Genomic DNA, 19,301 nt, shown 5'->3' with positions numbered 1-19,301 from the left:
CTAGACTTTGGAATTCCATTCCAGGATCATGCTTCCCTAACTGTACTGACATGCAGAAGTTCAAGTGCAATGTGAACCGACATCTTGCTGTTCAAATCCCTACATAGTGCCCCAGTAGTTGCTGACCCTGATAGTAGCCCCCTACACCTGAGTGGCAATGTGCCTTGTTTGGGGTGAAAATGTAATAAAAAAAAATAAATTAAAAAAAAATGGCCGCCACAGTAGCTTACTACATGAAACATTCGGAAAAGTATCTTTTCAGTATTATGAAAACAATTTTAAACACGATATTCGTTTTCAGCACACCTAAAAACAAGTTTTTTTTGTTTTTTTTTATTTATTACATTTTCACCCCAAACAAGACACATTGCCACTTTGGTGTAGGGGGCTACTATCAGGGGAAACAACTACTGCGGTACTATGTAGGGATTTGGACAGCAAGATGTTGGTTCACGTTGCACTTGAACTTCTGCATGTCAGTACAGTTGGGGAAGCAGTGACCTGGAATAGAATTCCAAAGTCTAGCGGGTCTGGGGAAGAAACTACTGGAGTAGAAAGATCTTTTACATCTAGGGATCTCTACAGTGTGGGGGTGGGATTTTGCAGCTTGTCGGGTCTGTTGAGGGTGTCTACGTCGTGGGAGCACAAGTGCTTGCAGTTCATCAGAGCATTCACCATTAAAATACTTGCAGCAAAAGCATGTGCACGCTTCCATGCACAAGCACATTTTAAGCAGGTTTTGTGTTGGTCTACCAGGCCATAATTACCTCCGTGGTGTAAGGGAATTTAAGGAAATTTCAACGGTCACGTGACACGTCCTTAACGAAATGGACAGTAAATCAGGTAGCAATGAAGTAGAACGTTATAAAGAGAAAGTGAACCCCCTTAAAAGTTATTAATTTTTTTTCTGCTAATATAGAAGTCAGTAATCAATGATAATCGTGGGGAAAAAAGTTTTTAAAAAAAAATGAAAAACACATTTTTAGGGGGGGGGGCAGCAGATTATCAAAAGCAAAAAACAAAAAAGTCGAAATATTTGACATTTGAAAGGGGTGCTCAGATTTTAATTACAACGTTCTAGTGAACACATTCCCCATATTGGAAACACTCGACGAGAAAATAAAATTTGTTTTTAGTTTTAGTTTTTTTATTTGCTAGAACCTCATGAAAATTAGATTGGAGAGTTCCGTCCGCGCAAGGAAAGTTTTTTTTTTTTTTTTAGATATAAGGCGGATTATTTTTATTTGTTGGATTTTTTAGGGAGAGGGTTCAGTGGTTCAGTGGTTCACATCTGCATATTTTTACTCTCATTTATAATTCAATATGCTGGGATTGACAGGGGAGAGAAGTGGATTAAGGCCGCCACTCCCCTCCCCAAAAAACTTCGGTAAATATTTACGACGTGCCCTAGCGTATTATAAACACCCCAATCTCCCCATGTTAAGAACGGCTTTCGGAATAAACATTGGTACTGGTCGCGGTAAGAGTTCCCTGCCGAACACCCTCCAAAAACAATGATGTCTCCCGTTTCTCCCGTGCAGCCGCAAAGGACATGTTTTAGTTGCCATAGTAACAACACTTTTTATCGACATTGTTTTACTGTTTAAAGACATTACTACACATTTATTAATAATATCTCACTTTTAATCACTTTTATCGACTTTTTAAAACTTTTTTTTTTACTCTTTTTAAATGACAACGTTAATGTTTATGAATATTGAAATAAAACATTACTACACATTTATTAATATCTTTTTTTTTCTTTACTGTTTATGTGTCAATTTTATCGACTTTTTTTTTTTACTGTTTATGTGTCAATTCTTAACACGGGGGAGGGTGTTTTGTACCTATTCTCTACTTTAACCTTACAATTGAATAAAAAAACATTAAACTTTAAGCTTAGAAATACGATTTAAAATATAGCGCGGATCATAAGTGCACTAGCGCCCATTTTCTTATTAATAAATGTTTAGTAATTATTTTTCTTTTAATATTCATAAACAGTAAAAACGTCGTCATTTAAAAAGAAAATGCTATTTAAAAAAGAAAATAACATTGATTAAACGTAAGTAAATTTATTATTCTATCATCATTTTGTGGTAAGTAAATTTCAAGAACCGCCGACAAGTTTTGTGGTAAGTAAATTTCAAGAACCGCCGACAAGTTTCATAAAAGAAAAAGTCGATAAAAGTGACACAAACAGTAAAACAGTTAAAAAAAAAAAGAAGATATTATTAATAAATGTGTAGTAATGTCTTCTATTTCAATATTCAATATAAGAAAAGAAAAAGTCGATAAAATTGACACATAAACAGTAAAGAAAAAAAAAGATATTAATAAATGTGTAGTAATGTTTTATTTCAATATTCATAAACATTAACGTTGTCATTTAAAAAGAGTAAAAAAAAAAGTTTTAAAAAGTCGATAAAAGTGATTAAAAGTGAGATATTATTAATAAATGTGTAGTAATGTCTTTAAACAGTAAAACAATGTCGATAAAAAGTGTTGTTACTATGGCAACTAAAACATGTCCTTTGCGGCTGCGCGGGAGAAACGGGAGACATCATTGTTTTTGGAGGGTGTTCGGCAGGGAACTCTTACCGCGACCAGTACCTGGGGTGGTTTTGGCTGGTTGGATGTGTTTATACTACGCTGGGGCAGGTGTCGTAAAAAATACCAAAAACTTTCCTCGAGCGGACGGGACTTTCCAAAAAAAAAAAAAATTCGCTCTTTTCAAAAGTACTTTTCATTAAGTTCCAGCAAATTAAAAACTAAAACTAAAACCAAATTTATTTTCTTGTGTTTCTAAAATGGGGGAATCGATTTACTACAACGTTGTAATTAAAAACTGAGCACCCCTTTCAAATGTCGAAATATTGATATTTTTGCTTTAGATAAACTGTTAGATTAATGTCCAATCGATAATAATTTGCGGAAAAATTATAAAACAAAAACGATAAGCGCATTTATACACGTTCGTTCACCCAGCGGAAAATATGATCAAATCAAATCGATAACAATAAATCGATTCACGATGAATTTCAGAAGTGAGAAAAAAAATTGAAATATATTTAATATGTCGCGTCATTTTAACAACGTAATATATTTATCAATTACCACGTTAAAAGAACAAAAATTAAACATTAGGTTCTACCGAGATTTGAACTCGGATCGCTGGATTCAAAGTCCAGAGTGCTAACCATTACACCATAGAACCAACTGAATCCTTCAGCTGCACTTGTTTATAATTATCTTAAACTTGTGTGATTCGTCTCTCTTTTTTTTTTCTTTTTTTTTTGTGTGTGTGTGCGAAATTTTTAGTTTCAGTTTATATTTAGACGATCTTTTCGCTGTAAACAACAAATCGTAATATTCATAAATTAGTGCGCCATTGTATCGTAGTTATCGTTACGAATACCGTTTCCACTTCACTTCCGGTTTTCCTTCGTTTTTTTAATTGATGTTTTATGGTATCTTTTGTTTATACAGAATAGGTAGATGAAGCACTTTTCTAAATAATAAAATTACTATTCAGAAAAGAACAAAAACAAAACAACAAACAAAAATTCTTAACATGGGAAATGAAAGTGAAGTCTTCCTTTGTTTACAAAGACTTTCTGCGGAGCTGTCGGCTGTACAGTGAAAATCCTAAACCATCCCTTACTTTGAAATTTTATTTTACTACAAGTTTTCTTTTTTTTTTTAATAATAAAATAAAATCATTTTTTTTTTTTTCATATTATAGTGTAAAAATATATTATATTTTTACTTTTAGGTAAAACTTGCGGAGAACGCACTGTTTTACGGTTCTTGTAAAAATGGAACGGAAGTTTAAATTTCGTTCCATTTTAAATTCGGTACAATTTTACGGTACTTGTACAGTTTAAGCAAGACATTAAAAAATGAAAATATCGAAAAAAGGTTATATTGTACGTATCCGTTATGGATCGAAGTTTTCCGGAAAAAAATTTCACTCAATTTCATCGAGTAGTTTTTTTTTTTTTTTTTTTTTTACAGTGAAAAAACAATTTGTTATGATACCGCAAAAGGTTTGGTTTTTAGGAAGAAAAGCTAGTATTAAAGATGGGGAGGGAGTCTCGGCGTTTTACGTTGAGTTATCTCCCATGGCGTGTAAAAAATTTCCACAATGGCTGACTTCAACGCGCTCTCATAAAAACGTGTTTTTCCGCTGTAAAAAACAAAAAAAAAAACCTACTCAATCAAATTAAATGAATTTTTTTTTTCGATCTTCAGTCGATAACGGATACGTACAATATAACCTATTTTTTTTGGTAAATTTTCAGATTAGGTCCACCTCCACAATTTTCTTTTAAATGACGACTTTTAACAGTTTTTGACTATGCTGAATACGAAAATTTTAATAGTTTTCGACTATGCTGAATACGAAAATTTTAATAGTTTTCGACTATACTGAATACGAAAATCGCAATGAAATAAATAGTTATCGAGATATAAGATGGGATATTATGCATTTTATTCTTTGGCGGCCATCTTTTTTACGCGCATGCAATGTCAGTCATAGATGACTAGATCTGTTTATGGCGCGCGCACGCTTGTAAAAAACATGGCCGCCAAAGGAGTAAAAAGTATTTTACTATTTTAAAAAGAGAAAAAAAAGACACTATTGCAATAGACAGACTTAGATCTGCATTCATAGACGAACAATTACACGTTTCTCCTACTCCAATACAAGAACATACACACTCAGAAACGGACAAAGAAATTACAAAAAACAACACACCACAAACAACAACAAAAACTGGTCGAAAAGTTCATTGGCCAAAACATTTCAAACAATATATAACTTTAAAAAGAAATTAAAAAAAAATATACATAAAAAACAAAAATGAAATACGTTTCTCTTGTATATATATATTTTTTCTCCCCAGGAGGGGGAGTCTTGTTCGAACATGTTTTCCCTTACATATACACACCCACACATACGCGCGCACGTACGCACACACACACACACACACGCATATACACATCCTCATACACACACCCACATGTATGCACGCACATACGCACAGACACGTACATATACTCACGTTCACGTATATACACTCACATTCATGCACACACACACACGTGCTAACGTACACACAAGTACGCACACATGCGAAACGTCACTTCCTTTAAAGTGAAAGCCAGACATGCGCAGTCAGAAAACTGACCCCAGTATAAAAGTCAACAAAACCTGTTAACTTCCCTTTTTCGTCTGGACCAGCGTTCGACCTGTTGAGTTGACGAACCGACTGCGTTCTCTAATGTCTCTCTATCTCCCCTTCGCTTTGACCCATCAACACAGACATGTGCGCGATGTTCTACAGAGCTTAACCCTTTCCTTCTACCGACGGCTTGCCACTTCGCGTTTCTCTATTGTATTCCCCCTTCCCTTCTACGCGCGTAGCAGTCAATGGCTGAATGAACACTTGTACACCGAAGACTTTCATTTCTCAACAGAAAATAAACATGTTTATTTTATTCCAGCATTTAAGTTCTTTGTTTTCTTCATTCAATTCATTTCATTATTTTTTCTTGTAGCGAGTTAGGGTATTTTATATCCTGGTCCGTAGCAATACCCACTTATCTTTGCATCACCGACCAATTTTTACTGGCCATGGTCAATAGTAAAGGGAGCCATCAAATGTTGTTTTTGTACCAAAGTAACAAACATTCGATGACAATGTGCTTTGCTTTTTTAGCAATTTTTTTTTTTGTATTTTTTTAGGAGCAAAATTTGTTGACGAACAAACAATCTGCTGGCACCTATCATCAAGGCAGGGCAACTCCTGCTCCGGCCAAGTCAAGACCCCACCACGCAACCAAGAAGGGCCATGGTATCAAAGGTCGAAGTTGTCCCGGAACTTCCTTATCGTTAATCCACAAGTGATTAAGTCAGCCGGGTTTTCTGTGGTAGAAACATACCTGATACCGTATTTGGTTTCCAAATCCTTCAGCCTGTTTCTAGCAAAGATACTTTTACTAGTCATCGTTTCTGACAAAATCCATGATAGTACTACTTGTGCATCTGTTACCACACACAACCTGGAAGGGCGGACACCCTTGCATCCAACCAAGATAATGGGCAAACATTTCAGAGCAAGAAATACCGCCATTAGTTCTAAAGTTGGTAATGTCTTATCCTTCACTGGAGCCACTCATGCTTTGGCAAAGATCAATGCAGAATTGTTGTCTTGAACATAGTAGGCTGCAAATCCATATGCTTCTTTAGAAGCATCACAAAACAGATACAATTCTCCAGATCAGTTCCCGTCATGGGCCTGTCTGCAGAAATGCATGTCACTCAATTTAGATATGTCTTCTGCCAGATTCCTCCAAGAAGACTGAAACTCTGGAGAGACTTCCTCATCCCATTTCACACCTCGCTTCCACAATTCTCCCACCAAAATCCTACTCCTTATAGTCACGGGCAGGCAAAGAGATAAGGGATTGAATACTCTTGCCGATTCCGAAAGGATTTGCCTCTTAATAGATGCACTCGCATCACACTTAACAGTGGCAGTGCGGAGCTTTTCTGAAATAGGATCGTACCGGTACCTGAGCACCATCTCCCATCCGGCCTCATGAGTACTCAATGTACCATCTTTCCTCATCTCCTCCCTAAGGCTGTCGCAGTTTAAGTTACATGACTGTACCATAAATTCACCTTCCTGCAAACACTTCCTAACCTGAGAATACAGCCTTATAAGATTTGCTGGGTCAGACTCAGTCACCACCAGGTTGTCAACATAAAATTGGTTCTCCATCGCAACTCGACATTCATCAAAAGGATACTGGGCTGCATGAAACTTCAGGATACTCCCCAATATAAAGGGACTCAAGGTAAATCTGAAAATCAGAGTGACATAGCAGAAACATCAAAGGCAATCAGCATCCTTAACAAAGGAACAGAACCTGTTCTTGTCTGCCTCCAGTGCAAGGTGAACCATTAAGAAAGCTTTCCTGATGTCAACAAGCAAAACAAATTTATTTGATCTAAAAGACATCAACAAGTCCAACATATCTCCTGTGATATTCACACCAGAGTAGGCAGCCTCGTTATGAGAAGCAGAGCCACCAACCTTCAAGCTACAGTTAAATACAGGCCTGATTTTAGTAGTAGCTGCTGGATCTGTCTTGAAAATGGACCAATGAGGTATCCAGACATAATCCACAAAATTTTGACGATCCACCTGTATTTCCTCAATGATGCCCTCTCGTTGCTGCTGAAGGAACACAGTTACATACTCTTGGTACAGCCCCTTTTTCTCCAGGCTCCTGACCACACGATCCAAAACGTGCAAAGCAATAGCATGATTAGAAGGAACCAGAGCCAGTTTATCTGCATGCCAGGGTAACTGCACGTGATATTTCCCATCCTTGAATGTTATAGATTCCTGAAACTACTGAATCATACCCTGATCATATCCTGAAATCTCTTCTCTGTCCTGAATGCCCAACGACTCAATGCTGAACATTTTCAAACAACTTTTAAGTAAACGAAAAAATTTGCAAAATGTCGGAAGAAACTTTATTTACAATAAGTTGCTCCTGTAATACATGTGTGTCTACAGTTTTCATGCAAGGAAAATTCTAAAAGAACTTTAAACAAAAAAAAAAAAAAGAAAAAGAAAAAGGCACGTGCCTAACAGGCTTTCAATTGTGAGTACGCTCCTAAAATTAATTTCATATGCGAGTGTGATTGGGGGATACTACTATTTTTGTACATTCTTGTTGTATTCGTTAATGGATACACACAACTTCTTTATAAGAACCAGCAGTGTTGTTATTTTTTCATTACATGTTACTTTTTTCATATGCTACCTTGGCGTTTAAGTTTAATGCCATAAAGGGAAAAATTTGCAACTTATTGTAAATAAAGTTTCTTCTTCGTTTCAAAACAAGACATTTATATTTTATTCTTTACCCCCCCCTCTTTTGTTTCATGCTTTTTTTCAGCTTAGTTACTTTAGCGTCGAATTTATCTGGAAGCAAGATAAATTCCGACACCCCCTTGTTTTGAGGGGATTCCAAATATGCTTAAAATAATCATCTGAAACTGAACAAAACATATTGTGTTGTGGTAAGGGACGGGATTATAGATTAAAAAAAAACTTGTTTGCATACCTTATTTTTATGTCTGAATAGCAGAACTTCGATTGTGTTTAATTATCCCACTTTTGAGTTTTGAAGTGTGAAATTCGGTGAATATGTTAAGTAAAATAATTAATTTAAGTTAAGCAAAACAACAACAAAAATTTTTTAATTTTTATACGAAAAAAACCATTTTAAAATTTTTGATAAATAAATTAACAATTTTTTTTTTAGCGAGCCGAATAATGCATGACCATTATTAAACAGGGCATGCTTTGAAGAATCGATACAAAAAAGAAAAAAAAATCGATAAATATTTTGCCCTTTGTGTTAAAAATATCATTTTTTCGATCCAGTTTGGAAACGTTTGCCACCTTTCGACTACGGTGGACCAAACGCGCTGAAATAATTTTTTTTATTCTGCTTTAAATTGCCCCCCTCCCCATTTTGGAGAGCCTGGCCCTCACACACATACACATTAAAAACCAAACTCATACAAATGCTCAGCGTTAATAATACATTGAAATTTTCGTCACTGAAAAATAAGTTTTTTTTTTTGCTTTTTGATCTTCCGTAGTTTGCTTTTTAACAAGAACAAATGTAAAGTTTGTAAACAGAGTAATCAAATCGACTCGAAGTAACTGGTTGCCTATATGAATAAGTGGAATTATTTGAAATCCAGGTACTTATATTATAATATTTTTGCATAATCTCATAGAAAATCACCCTAAATCTTAGTTAGACAAGAAATAAAAAAATAATTCTTTCAAAAACCTTCTTTTTTTTTTAACTATTTATATACGTTTTTTGTGCAAAACAACAAACGCCGATTGTTAACTTTTGGGGAAAATTTAACATTTCAAATTTAATTAAAAATAGTAGAAAAAGTTTTACATTATTCTGCTTTCTATATGATAAAATTCAGGGTTTTATCTTTCTGGAAAAAAAAAAGTTATTCAGAAATAATGGATTTTAATAAACGTAATTTCGTTTTAAAAAACAACAATAACTTGATTTTTCGGCCATTTTTGACGGTGCCTATAGTTGTTATATATTTGTTTTTTGACAACTTTTTCGAATCTATGTGTACGGTAATACAAACCCAAAACTTTGATTTTCTTAGTTAAAAAAAAAAAAAAAAAACTACTTGATCAATTTACATTTTTACAATATAATATTTTCGTATTTTTCAGTATTTAAGAACGTGAGATTGCACCTCTATAAAATAATTAATAGTCGAACATGGAACAATAAAAGAAAACCTTTCTGGAAAGAAAACAAAAAAAGTTTATTTCGGTGGCAGAAAATTGGACAGTAAGAAAAACGGAGAGAAGTGAAAGGTAATCGCAGGTCGTCCAGTAGTTTTTCTTCAGCAAAGATTGTCTATACTGGAGTGTCCAGGAGAGAGAGAGAGAGAGAGAGAGAGAGAGAGAGAGAGGAGAGATCTTTTTCCGATGTTTATTGGTTTTTCTCTGCTGACTGACCGTGATTCCCAAAGGGGCTAAAGAAGTTCCTTAAGGGTCAGAAGGAATCAATGCACTCCACAAGCTGATTAGTCAGGGAGAAAAAAAATCTTTTGTTTTATTTGTGGCTGCTGTAAGTGGTTTCCTTCAGTCTTGACAGACTATGGATACCCACAGTAAGCGTACCTGCACGTGAAATTTTTGCGGCAAGAGTTGCGCAATCCACAACCACACCTTTCCCGAGTCGACATTGTTGCATACCAGTGGTAAATGGAGGTTCAGGACGACTGGAAACAATGCCGAGATAAGCGGAAAGTGCATACAGTGCCTAGAATTCCCAAATAGTCACCCATCCGGTACTAGCCAAGCTCAACGTTGCTTAACTTCGGTGATCTGATGAGAACTGGTGTGTCAATATGATTATGCCGTATATCTGCTATAATCAAAATTTAATTGCAATCCATTCTTTAATAAATGTATTCGCATTCTAATGAAACGGTGTAATGGTTTTTTGTAACAGAACAACCTAAAATTGTCTTATAAATGTGAAAACCTAGTGATCATAATTGAAGCACATCATAATTAAACATGAAATAAACATATCAACATCAAATGCAAACAACAAGACATTAATAATCAAAATAATACTAAAATAGATAAAAGAAAGAAATATAATTTAGTATACACCACCCGATAACCAAGTGTTAAAAGCCAAACTTGGCAACAACAGTTATATCGCATAGGATTAGCAAATCTCTCGACGGTGGCAATCTTTCTAGGGCAATTGCTCTTGACATATCTAAGGCCTTTGATAGGGTATGGCATAAAGGTTTACTTCATAAGATCGCTAGCTATGGTATAGCTGGAAAAGTCTTCTCAATTATTAAATCATTTCTCTCTGATAGGTTCATAAGAGTAATAGTTGAGGGGCAAAAATCAGAAGCTCACAGTATTAATGCCGGTGTCCCTCAGGGATCCATCCTGGGCCCAACTCTTTTCCTGATCTACATTAATGATCTTCCAAATCACATCCTTACATCATTTGTAGACATTTATGCTGACGACACTACCATTTATGGTAGCACATCTAAGACAGTAAACGACCAAGTTCTCTCCAATTCTCTCTCCTCTGATCTTGAGCACGTAGTACAATGGGGAAAGGAGTGGCTGGTTACTTTTAATGCATCTAAAACCAAGCTTCTCTCTTTACATCATCAACATTCTAATCCACATTTGGCATCAATTGAAATGAATGGCTCTCGTCTTCAGGAGGCCTCAAGTTTTGACAAGCTTCTGGGCTTGACCATTACTCCTGATCTTAAATGGAACACGTACATCAAATCTGTTGCCAAGGCCGCTGGAAAAATGGTGGGATCTTTCTATCGATCCGGTAGATATCTCACTGCTGATGCTATTCTCTATCTATATAAGAGCCAGGTACGTCCAAGGATGGAATACTGTTGCCACATCTGGTCAGGAGCTGCTAGAAAGGACTTGTCCTGCCTTGATAGAGTTCAAAATAGACTTCGTAGCCTCGTAGGAGATGTCCTTTTCTCCTCCTTGCAACCTCTATCTCACAGAAGAGATGTTGCGAGTTTGTCTCTGATGTATCGTTATTTTCATGGAAAGTGTTTGACTGGGCTTCAATCTATGGTCCCCCCTCGCCAAACTTTCACAAGAAACACTCGTCTAGCTGTAAACACTATCAATAATTTCCCCCACTCTTTATCTGTGCCTAAACCTAAACGTAGATTCCATGAACAAAGCTTCTTTCTTAGAACTGCACACCTGTGGAATTGTCTTCCGTTTTCCTGCTTTCCGGCTGACTACAATATGGTTGTGTTCAAGTCTAAAGTAAATAAGTTCTTGATGAGCCGTTCCATATAAGTTATCAAATTTACCAAATTTTCATTACTAATGATTACTATATTGTCCAATTTCTACTGTACACTCTTTAACCCTTATCCTTGAGTGGCCTCTGGGCCTTGATAATGTGGTGATGCCTATGTAAAAAAAAACAAAAAAAAAACAAAAAAAAACAAATTCCTGAATCTCATGGAAAAATATTTTCCCTATAACAAACTCTTTATACAAAATCTTTAATAAAAACAGCCTAAAACTAGGTGCTATGAAAGAGATGATAATTAAAGCACATAATAATAAAATATTAAATGGGAGCTGTAAAGAAAAAAATTGATTTTTAAAAAGTGACCAACATAGCAACAACAAAAATAACACAAAGGACAAAAATTAGTCGAACAAGTGACTGCTTGACAACAAAATGTTACATGCAAGACTACAATTGCGTAATGATACTGTAGTAGGTTATGCTTGAAAAAACAAATTTTTAATTTCCTCGCAAAATATTTAACGAATTTCCTTTCGAATGGTAATAATAATAATCTCCATGTGTAGAGGACTAGGATATATAAATCTTAATCCCGTTACAAAAGAAAAATAATGAAACGAATGGAATGAAGGAAACAAAAACTCAATTGATGGATAAGATAAACATGTCGTTTATTTACTGTTGAAAGAATGAATGTTTTAGATATAACACGTGTTTATGTCCGCGCGAGTGTAACCATCGTTTGTTGCAGGACTGGTGTTGTAGAAAGAAAAGGAAATGTGTGTTCATTTCACTATCATTTTTTCTGCGCGTGGGAAGAGAAGTGAGTGAGGTAGTGGAAATGAGAATGATAGTTCAGCGTGTAAACAAAGACAAAGAATAGAGGGTTAACATCAGTTAGCAGTCAGCTACGCGAAGGTATTCTCAGGGACAAGTTGTATATATAGAGAGAGAAAGAGTGAGAATGTCAATCCAGTTCATGAAGAGAGAAAGCGTATAAAGTGTACATACTGTTTGTTAGCTTTTTGCCCTACATGGTAGCAAGTGGCGTGAGGCACGCGTGTGCGCACACCTGCCGAAACGGCAGCAGCTATTGCGCCGACCACTCACCTCAGAAGGCGTGTTGGAAAAGAAAGATGCTGTTTATTGCTCTTGCTTTTATAATTGTTTCCGGTGGTCTTTTGCGCATGTGTGGATTTCCTTTGAAAGGGAAGTGACGTTGTCCATCTGTGCGTACATGTGTGTACGTTAGCGTGTGTGTGTATACACGTGGATGTGAGTGTATGTACGCGAACGTTAATATAATACTTGTGTGTAAATGTGCGTGTATGTTTGTGTGTGCGTATGTATATGACAAGTAATATAGCTTGAGATGTGAACTCGTATTTTTGTGTGAGACTAGAAAAGGCTTGCGCAATACTCCCCTTCCTAGGAAAAAAAAATGTGCAGTGTATATATATATTTATATATATATATATATTTTTTTGTAAGTAATGTTTTCGGCAATTGACTGTTCGTCCTGTTTTTTTTTTTGTTTTTTTTTTTGGCTGTTGGTGTGGTTGTTTAAATAAACGGAGTGTGTTCGTAAAAAAAAGTATTTACTTACACGTGGAAAAAGCGTTTACTCTTTTTTTAGGGTGGTATTTGTTTGGTTGTTTTTGTGTGCTGACATGTGCAACGAGTTGCTTGGACAGTGAAGTGAATTGTTCGTTTGGAAGGAAAATTTTTGTTTTGTGTTGACGTGATGTGTCCAGTTGACTGTGTCTTCGCAAGTGTGTCTGCGGTAGTGTGTGTACATTGTTTGGACGAGCGCTAGTTGCGCATTCGTTCTTGTTGAACGATGAGTGTGGTTGCTGGCTGTCAACAAAACTTCCAAGTTGTGAGTTTATCAGCGTGCGTGGTGCATCTCAACTCATATTGTTGATTCAACTTCTTCCTATGAGTTGATAGGGATGTCCTGTAATTGGTTTTTGTTGTTGCATCTGCTGTGCGGGAGAGAATCTGTATAGGCCATGTGATTTTGCTCCTCGCATTTGTTGCAGGGTAATGTCAGGAAACCGTGAAAAATGTTTGTCGAGCTCGAATTTTTTTTTTTAAATTTGGTATGAACTCGACAGCTCTGTGTTTATTTTTTTGCCGAGTCTGACGAGGGGTTTCGTCATTGTTGTTTGTAGTAGTTATTCCTGTCGGTAGTAGTTCACTTGTTTATCTTTGTTGAAAAGTTCGTTTTTTTTCTTTATCAAATAAAACGCGCGTCTCGCTCAAAACAATTAATTTAAAAAAAGGTAGAGTCACCATGCTTGTTCATTTCACGTCTCGTCGTGGATGCTGGTTTGTTGTGAGACTTGTGGCATAGGAGGAAATGTGTGTTCCTCTCATGTTCGTGTGTCACCAATTTGTTGAGGTGGTGCAAATTAGGAATAATGAATTGGATTGAGAAAGAGACGAACTACGTGTTAAATTGAATTAAACAAACTAGGATTTATTTCGTGAAGAAACAATGAAAGAAAAGGGTACTACATGTGTTTAGTTTGGCGTGCGTCTCTCACTGTTAACTGGTGAGAAAGAAAGTTTATAGCTTGGCGTGCGTCTCTCGCTGTTAGCTGGTGAGAGGGAAAGTCTATTGTTGTAGAGAAAGAGAGTGTGAGTATGAGTGTTTCGTTCAAACTCATCTATTTCATTTTTAAAATAACGGGGTCACCATTTTCCTGTAGAGGACTAGGATATATAAATCTTAATCCCGTTACAAAAGAAAATAATGAAACGAATGGAATGAAGGAAACAAAAACTCAATTGATGGATAAGATAAACGTGTTGTTTATTTACTGTTGAAAGAATGAATGTTTTAGATATAACACGTGTTCATGTCCGCGTGGGTGTAACCATCGTTTGTTGCAGGACGGGTGTGTAGAAAGGAAAGGAAATGTGTGTTCATTTCACTATCGTTTGTTCGCGCGTGGGAAGAGAAGTGAGTAATGTAGAGAAAATGAGAATGATAGTCCAGCGTGTAGACAAAGACAAAGGATAGAGGGTTGACATCAGTTAGCAGTCAGCTACGCGAAGGTATTCTCAGGGACAAGTTGTATATATAGAGAGAGAAAGAGTGAGAATGTCAATCCAGTTCATGAAGAGAGAAAGCGTATAAAGTGTACATACTGTTTGTTAGCTTTTTGCCCTACATGGTAGCAAGTGGCGTGAGGCACGCGTGTGCGCACACCTGCCGAAACGGCAGCAGCTATTGCGCCGACCACTCACCTCAGAAGGCGTGTTGGAAAAGAAAGATGCTGCTTATTGCTCTTGCTTTTATAATTGTTTCCAGTTGTCTTTTGCACATGTGTGGATTTCCTTTGAAAGGGAAAGTGACGTTGTCCCTCTGTGCGTACGTTAGCGTGTGTGTGTATACACGTGAATGTGAGTGTATGTACGCGAGCGTTAATATATCTACTTGTGTGTAAATGTGCGCGTATGTTTGTGTGTGCGTATGTATATGACAAGTAATATAGCTTGAGATGTGAACTCGTGTTTTTGTGTGAGACTTATGTTGGAATTTTTTTTGTACCAATAATTGTGCATCTCCCCCTGTTTACGTTTATTATTTTTTATCTGGTTCGTATATATGATTTTTTGTATTTTGTATCCATTATGATTTTTAGTTTCGTATATTTTCGGTTTGTACGAAACTCCCTTTAATTTGGAGAAAAGGGAAATGCTAGCTCTCTAATGACGTCATGAGCTCAGTGCGTATTTCGTCCTCTTTTGAAATTCTGCTGACGAGGAGAGTGAACGTGTTGTTCATTGCCCGGCACTGAAAATGGAATTTTGATGAGCCTCCTTCAAAGAAGTAAACCCGGCAAGAAATTAATACCCGGCTGTGACGAGACAGACTTCTGAAAATTAACTACGTGGCTGCGGTTTTGCACATATTTATTTTACAAGGAGTGGAATTTAAACAAAATACCTTTTCACGTGACAAGGTATTATGGAATTTCCTATCCGGACAAGCGACGAGGTCTTGCTCCTGTAATACATGTGTGTCTACGGTTTTCATGCAACATGGAGGGAAGGAAAATTCTAAAAGAACTTTAAACAAAAAAAAAAAAGAAAAAGGCAAGTGCCTAACTGGCTTTCAATTATGAGTACGCTCCTAAAATTAATTTCATATGCGAGTGTTATTAGGAGATGCTACTATTTTGTACATTCTTGTTGTATTCGTTAATGGATACATGCAACTTCTTTATAAGAACCAGCAGTGTTGTTTTTTTTTCATTACATATTACTTTTTTCATATGTTACCTTGGCGTTTAAGTTTAATGCCCGCAAAGGAAAAAATTTGCAACTTATTGTAAATAAAGTTTCTTCTTCGTTTCTAAGCAAGACATCTATATTTTATTCTTTACCCCCTCCCCCTATTTTGTTTCATGCTTTTTTATTCAGCTTAGTTACTTTAGCGTCGAATTTATCTTGAAGCAAGATAAATTCCGACACTAAAAAAAGCTCGCGGACATGTTCGGCACTTATACAGTTTAGTCAAGACATTAAAAATAAAAATATCGAAAAAAGTTTAAATTGTATGCATCCGTTATGGAACGAAGTTCTCTGAAAAAAAAAAAATTTCACTTAATTTCATCAAGTATTTTTTTGTTTTTTTTTACAGCGAAAAAACAATTTGTGATGATACCGAGCAAAATGTTCGATTTAGCTAGTATTAAAGATGGGAAGGGGTGTCAGCGCTTTAACTGGAGTTATCTCCCTTTGTTATTTCTAAAATTCAAACAAATTTTTTTAAAATCCAAGATGGCCGCCGTCAACGCGCTCTCATAAAAACATATTTTTCCGCTGTAAAAAAAAAAACTACATGATGAAATTAAGTGAAATTTTTATCCGGAGAACTTCGTTCTATAACGAATACATACAATTTAAACTTTTTTCGATATTTTCATTTTTTAATGTCTTGACTAAACTGTACAAGTATCCCATGTTCTTCTGTTTCGTTTCAGATATTATTTTATATAATTTGATATAATAAGTTTTCCGAGGACTATTTGTACTACCATAACATAACATTTAACTCTCTGCTAAAACTATTACTACTACTACTACTACTCTTTATCTCTATAACAGCGTCCACTCACTGCTCGCTCGAGAGAAAGAGAGAGAGAGAGAGTTGAGCGAGGAAAAAAGGCAGTATGCTATATATTATATATATATATATATATATATATATATATAGAGAGAGAGAGAGAGAGAGAGAGAGAGAGTATATAAACATACTGCTTTTTTCCTCTCTCACTTCTCTCTCTCTCTCTAGCAAGTAGTCAGTGACGTTGTTATAGAGATATAGAGTAGTAGTAATAGTAGTAGTAGTAGTAGTAGTAGTTTCAGCCGAAAGTTAAATGTATGTTATGGTAGTGTAAATAGGCGAACACACGGCCATTACAACGTGTTTTTTTTTCTTCCGTTCTTTCTTTCTTTGACGACGTTTTGTACCGTGTAAATGTGTGTGTGTGTGTGTGTGTGTGTGTGTGTGCGTTCGTGTGCGCGTGCGTATATTTATAACTATTTATTTAACAGAAAAAAGAAACAATTTCCAGAAAGTTTTATTGTCTTAACAGAACAAAATATAATATTAAAAAAAAAAACTGAAACTTTGTCGTGTGTAAAGCGTAAAACTTGAAATAGAATATTTTTAAAACATATTTTAAAATATCTAAACATTAAAAAAATATTTGAAAACTAATAATTCGTATTATCGTGATTTGACGGTTTTACCCGCAAATAAAATTTTAAAAAATATTAAAATATTTGGTCGACCTAGACGAGAGGATCCAAAATGGCCGACCAGGACTGAGATATGACACGTGCCGTTGTTTCCTTAATAAATTATTTAGTTAGAGCCGATGAATTGTCAGATATTTTTTTTTTTTTTACTTCGTTTTGTTTTGGTAAGGTTTCATTATTATTTAACATTTATTAATACATGAGATATTTCTTCCTAACTGAAATAATTTATTAAGGAAACAACGGCACGTGTCATATCTCAGTCCTGGTCGGCCATTTTGGATCCTCTCGTCTAGGTCGACCAAATATTTTTTTAAAACCGTGAAACTTTGCTGTGCGTAATAAAAAAAAATACGGTACTCTTGCATAATTTGACCCGAATTCTCGTGAATTCCCGTCAAGCATAGATCGGGCGAGACCGGCAATCATCGGTGTCAGCCGAGCGTTGTTCAAATGTTGAAATGCTAACTCGACTTTTTATTTTATTTATTTAATTTTTTTTCTGTTATGTTTTTAGTAATTTTTAAGCTGATATTAAGGGGACAGGGGTGATTTTTTATTTTCTGATTAGTTACTTATTTATTATTTATTATTATTTTTTAAATTGAATTTTTGGAAGTTTGATTAACCAATTAAAAAGCGTTATCTAAATGGAAGCAGACGACATTCGAATTGGAAGAAAGCGACTAAACCAACACAAAAAAGAAAAGAAAAGCTGAAAAACAAATATATTTTCAAATTTGCCAAACAGAAAAATGACAGGCAAGAAAATAAATCTATACATATTAAAAAAAGAAATGAAAACATCGATGCAGACAATCAGGAGAAGAAATGGCTGTCCCCAAAATGAGGTGAGAAACATTGTTTCACTGAAATAATAATGCAACTGCAACATTAAACACAAATGTTTACTTAAAAAAAAGATCGTGTGTAAAGGATGGTTTCTCCTGGAGATGTACAAATGGACAGTGCCACCAAAAGAACTTGACTGAATAAAAAGTCTTGAAAATAAAACAAAAGAGAAAAAAAAAAAAATACGGTTACAAAAAACAAAACAAAACAAAACAAAAAAACTTGTACTTACACCTAACAATTACATGGTTAAAAAAATTTTTCTTGGAGAAAAAACTAAACAAAAAACTTTCTGTTCGTAAATATTTTGCAAAAATAAATAAATAAATTAAATACTAAAATGAAATAAACATATTTTCATTTTCCAAGGTAGGTTTTTTTTTTTTTGTTGATTATTTGCATTTTAAAAGTTTCTTTCTTGGCTGATCGAGGACACTGGTCCCCGGCAAGGCTCTAAGAGTGGTCCGGCATTCGGAGAAGAACTTAGACTCCCCCCTCGGTCTACGACGACCTTCTACCGAGGGGTTGGGTTTGAGATTGGGAAACGAGTTCTCAACCACAGGGACCCAAGGAGCGTCTTCTTCAAGCGAACGACCCAGGAAAGCCAATCTCTCTGCATTTATATGACACAAGAGACTGGGCTGACCCAGGCCTCCCTCGCTCGGACTTTGGACACAGACCTCTCTGCAGACATAATGCTTACCATCGTTCCACAATAGTGAATTGAGGCACCCTTGCAAGCGGGTTAGTCGTTCTGCAGGGAGAGGAAGTACAATCGGTAAAGGATGAGCGGAAAGACGTATGTAGCACACGTCTCCGCCCGACCCTTCAACGACAATTTCCTTCCAATCCAAGTCTTCACCGACGATTTGACCTTGCCATATACTTCCGACCAATTCTTTTCCAGCTGAAGTCCCGGTCTAAACCAGACACCGAGAATACGGACCGGTCCATCGGTCCATCGGTCCAGCTGAAAATACCTGGAAGTGAGTTTACCCCGGTCCAGGCCCCCAACCGCAGGCCAACAGACTTGCTGCGGTTGAAGATGGCCCCTGTGACTTCTTCGTATTGAGCAAGCGCCTCGACCACCTCTTGAATGTCCGTGTGGCAAGACACGAACACGGTGACGTCATCAGCGAACTCGGAAACCCTGGCTCGTGTGCCTCCAGGGAGAGCTATTCCACGCAGGACTGGTGTAGCCGCCTCGTCCCTTAACTTGCGAAGGAGGGGTTCCAACGCCA

At 36.1% G+C, this 19,301-nt stretch overlaps 1 non-coding gene across 1 annotated transcript; it reads right to left on the bottom strand.

Moving 5' to 3' along the window:
- Window positions 1-3,145: 3,145 nt before the first annotated feature.
- Window positions 3,146-3,217, bottom strand: Trnaq-uug (transfer RNA glutamine (anticodon UUG)). The gene has a single exon. It is a non-coding gene; the product is annotated as a tRNA-Gln (tRNA).
- Between the last annotated feature and the right edge of the window lie 16,084 nt (window positions 3,218-19,301).

Source organism: Euprymna scolopes, chromosome 7, assembly GCF_053919585.1.
Source record: "Euprymna scolopes isolate OS-2025 chromosome 7, ASM5391958v1, whole genome shotgun sequence".
Taxonomy (NCBI): domain Eukaryota; kingdom Metazoa; phylum Mollusca; class Cephalopoda; order Sepiida; family Sepiolidae; genus Euprymna; species Euprymna scolopes.
Note: the sequence above shows the minus strand (reverse complement) of the source record. Positions and strands in the feature narration are given on the sequence as shown.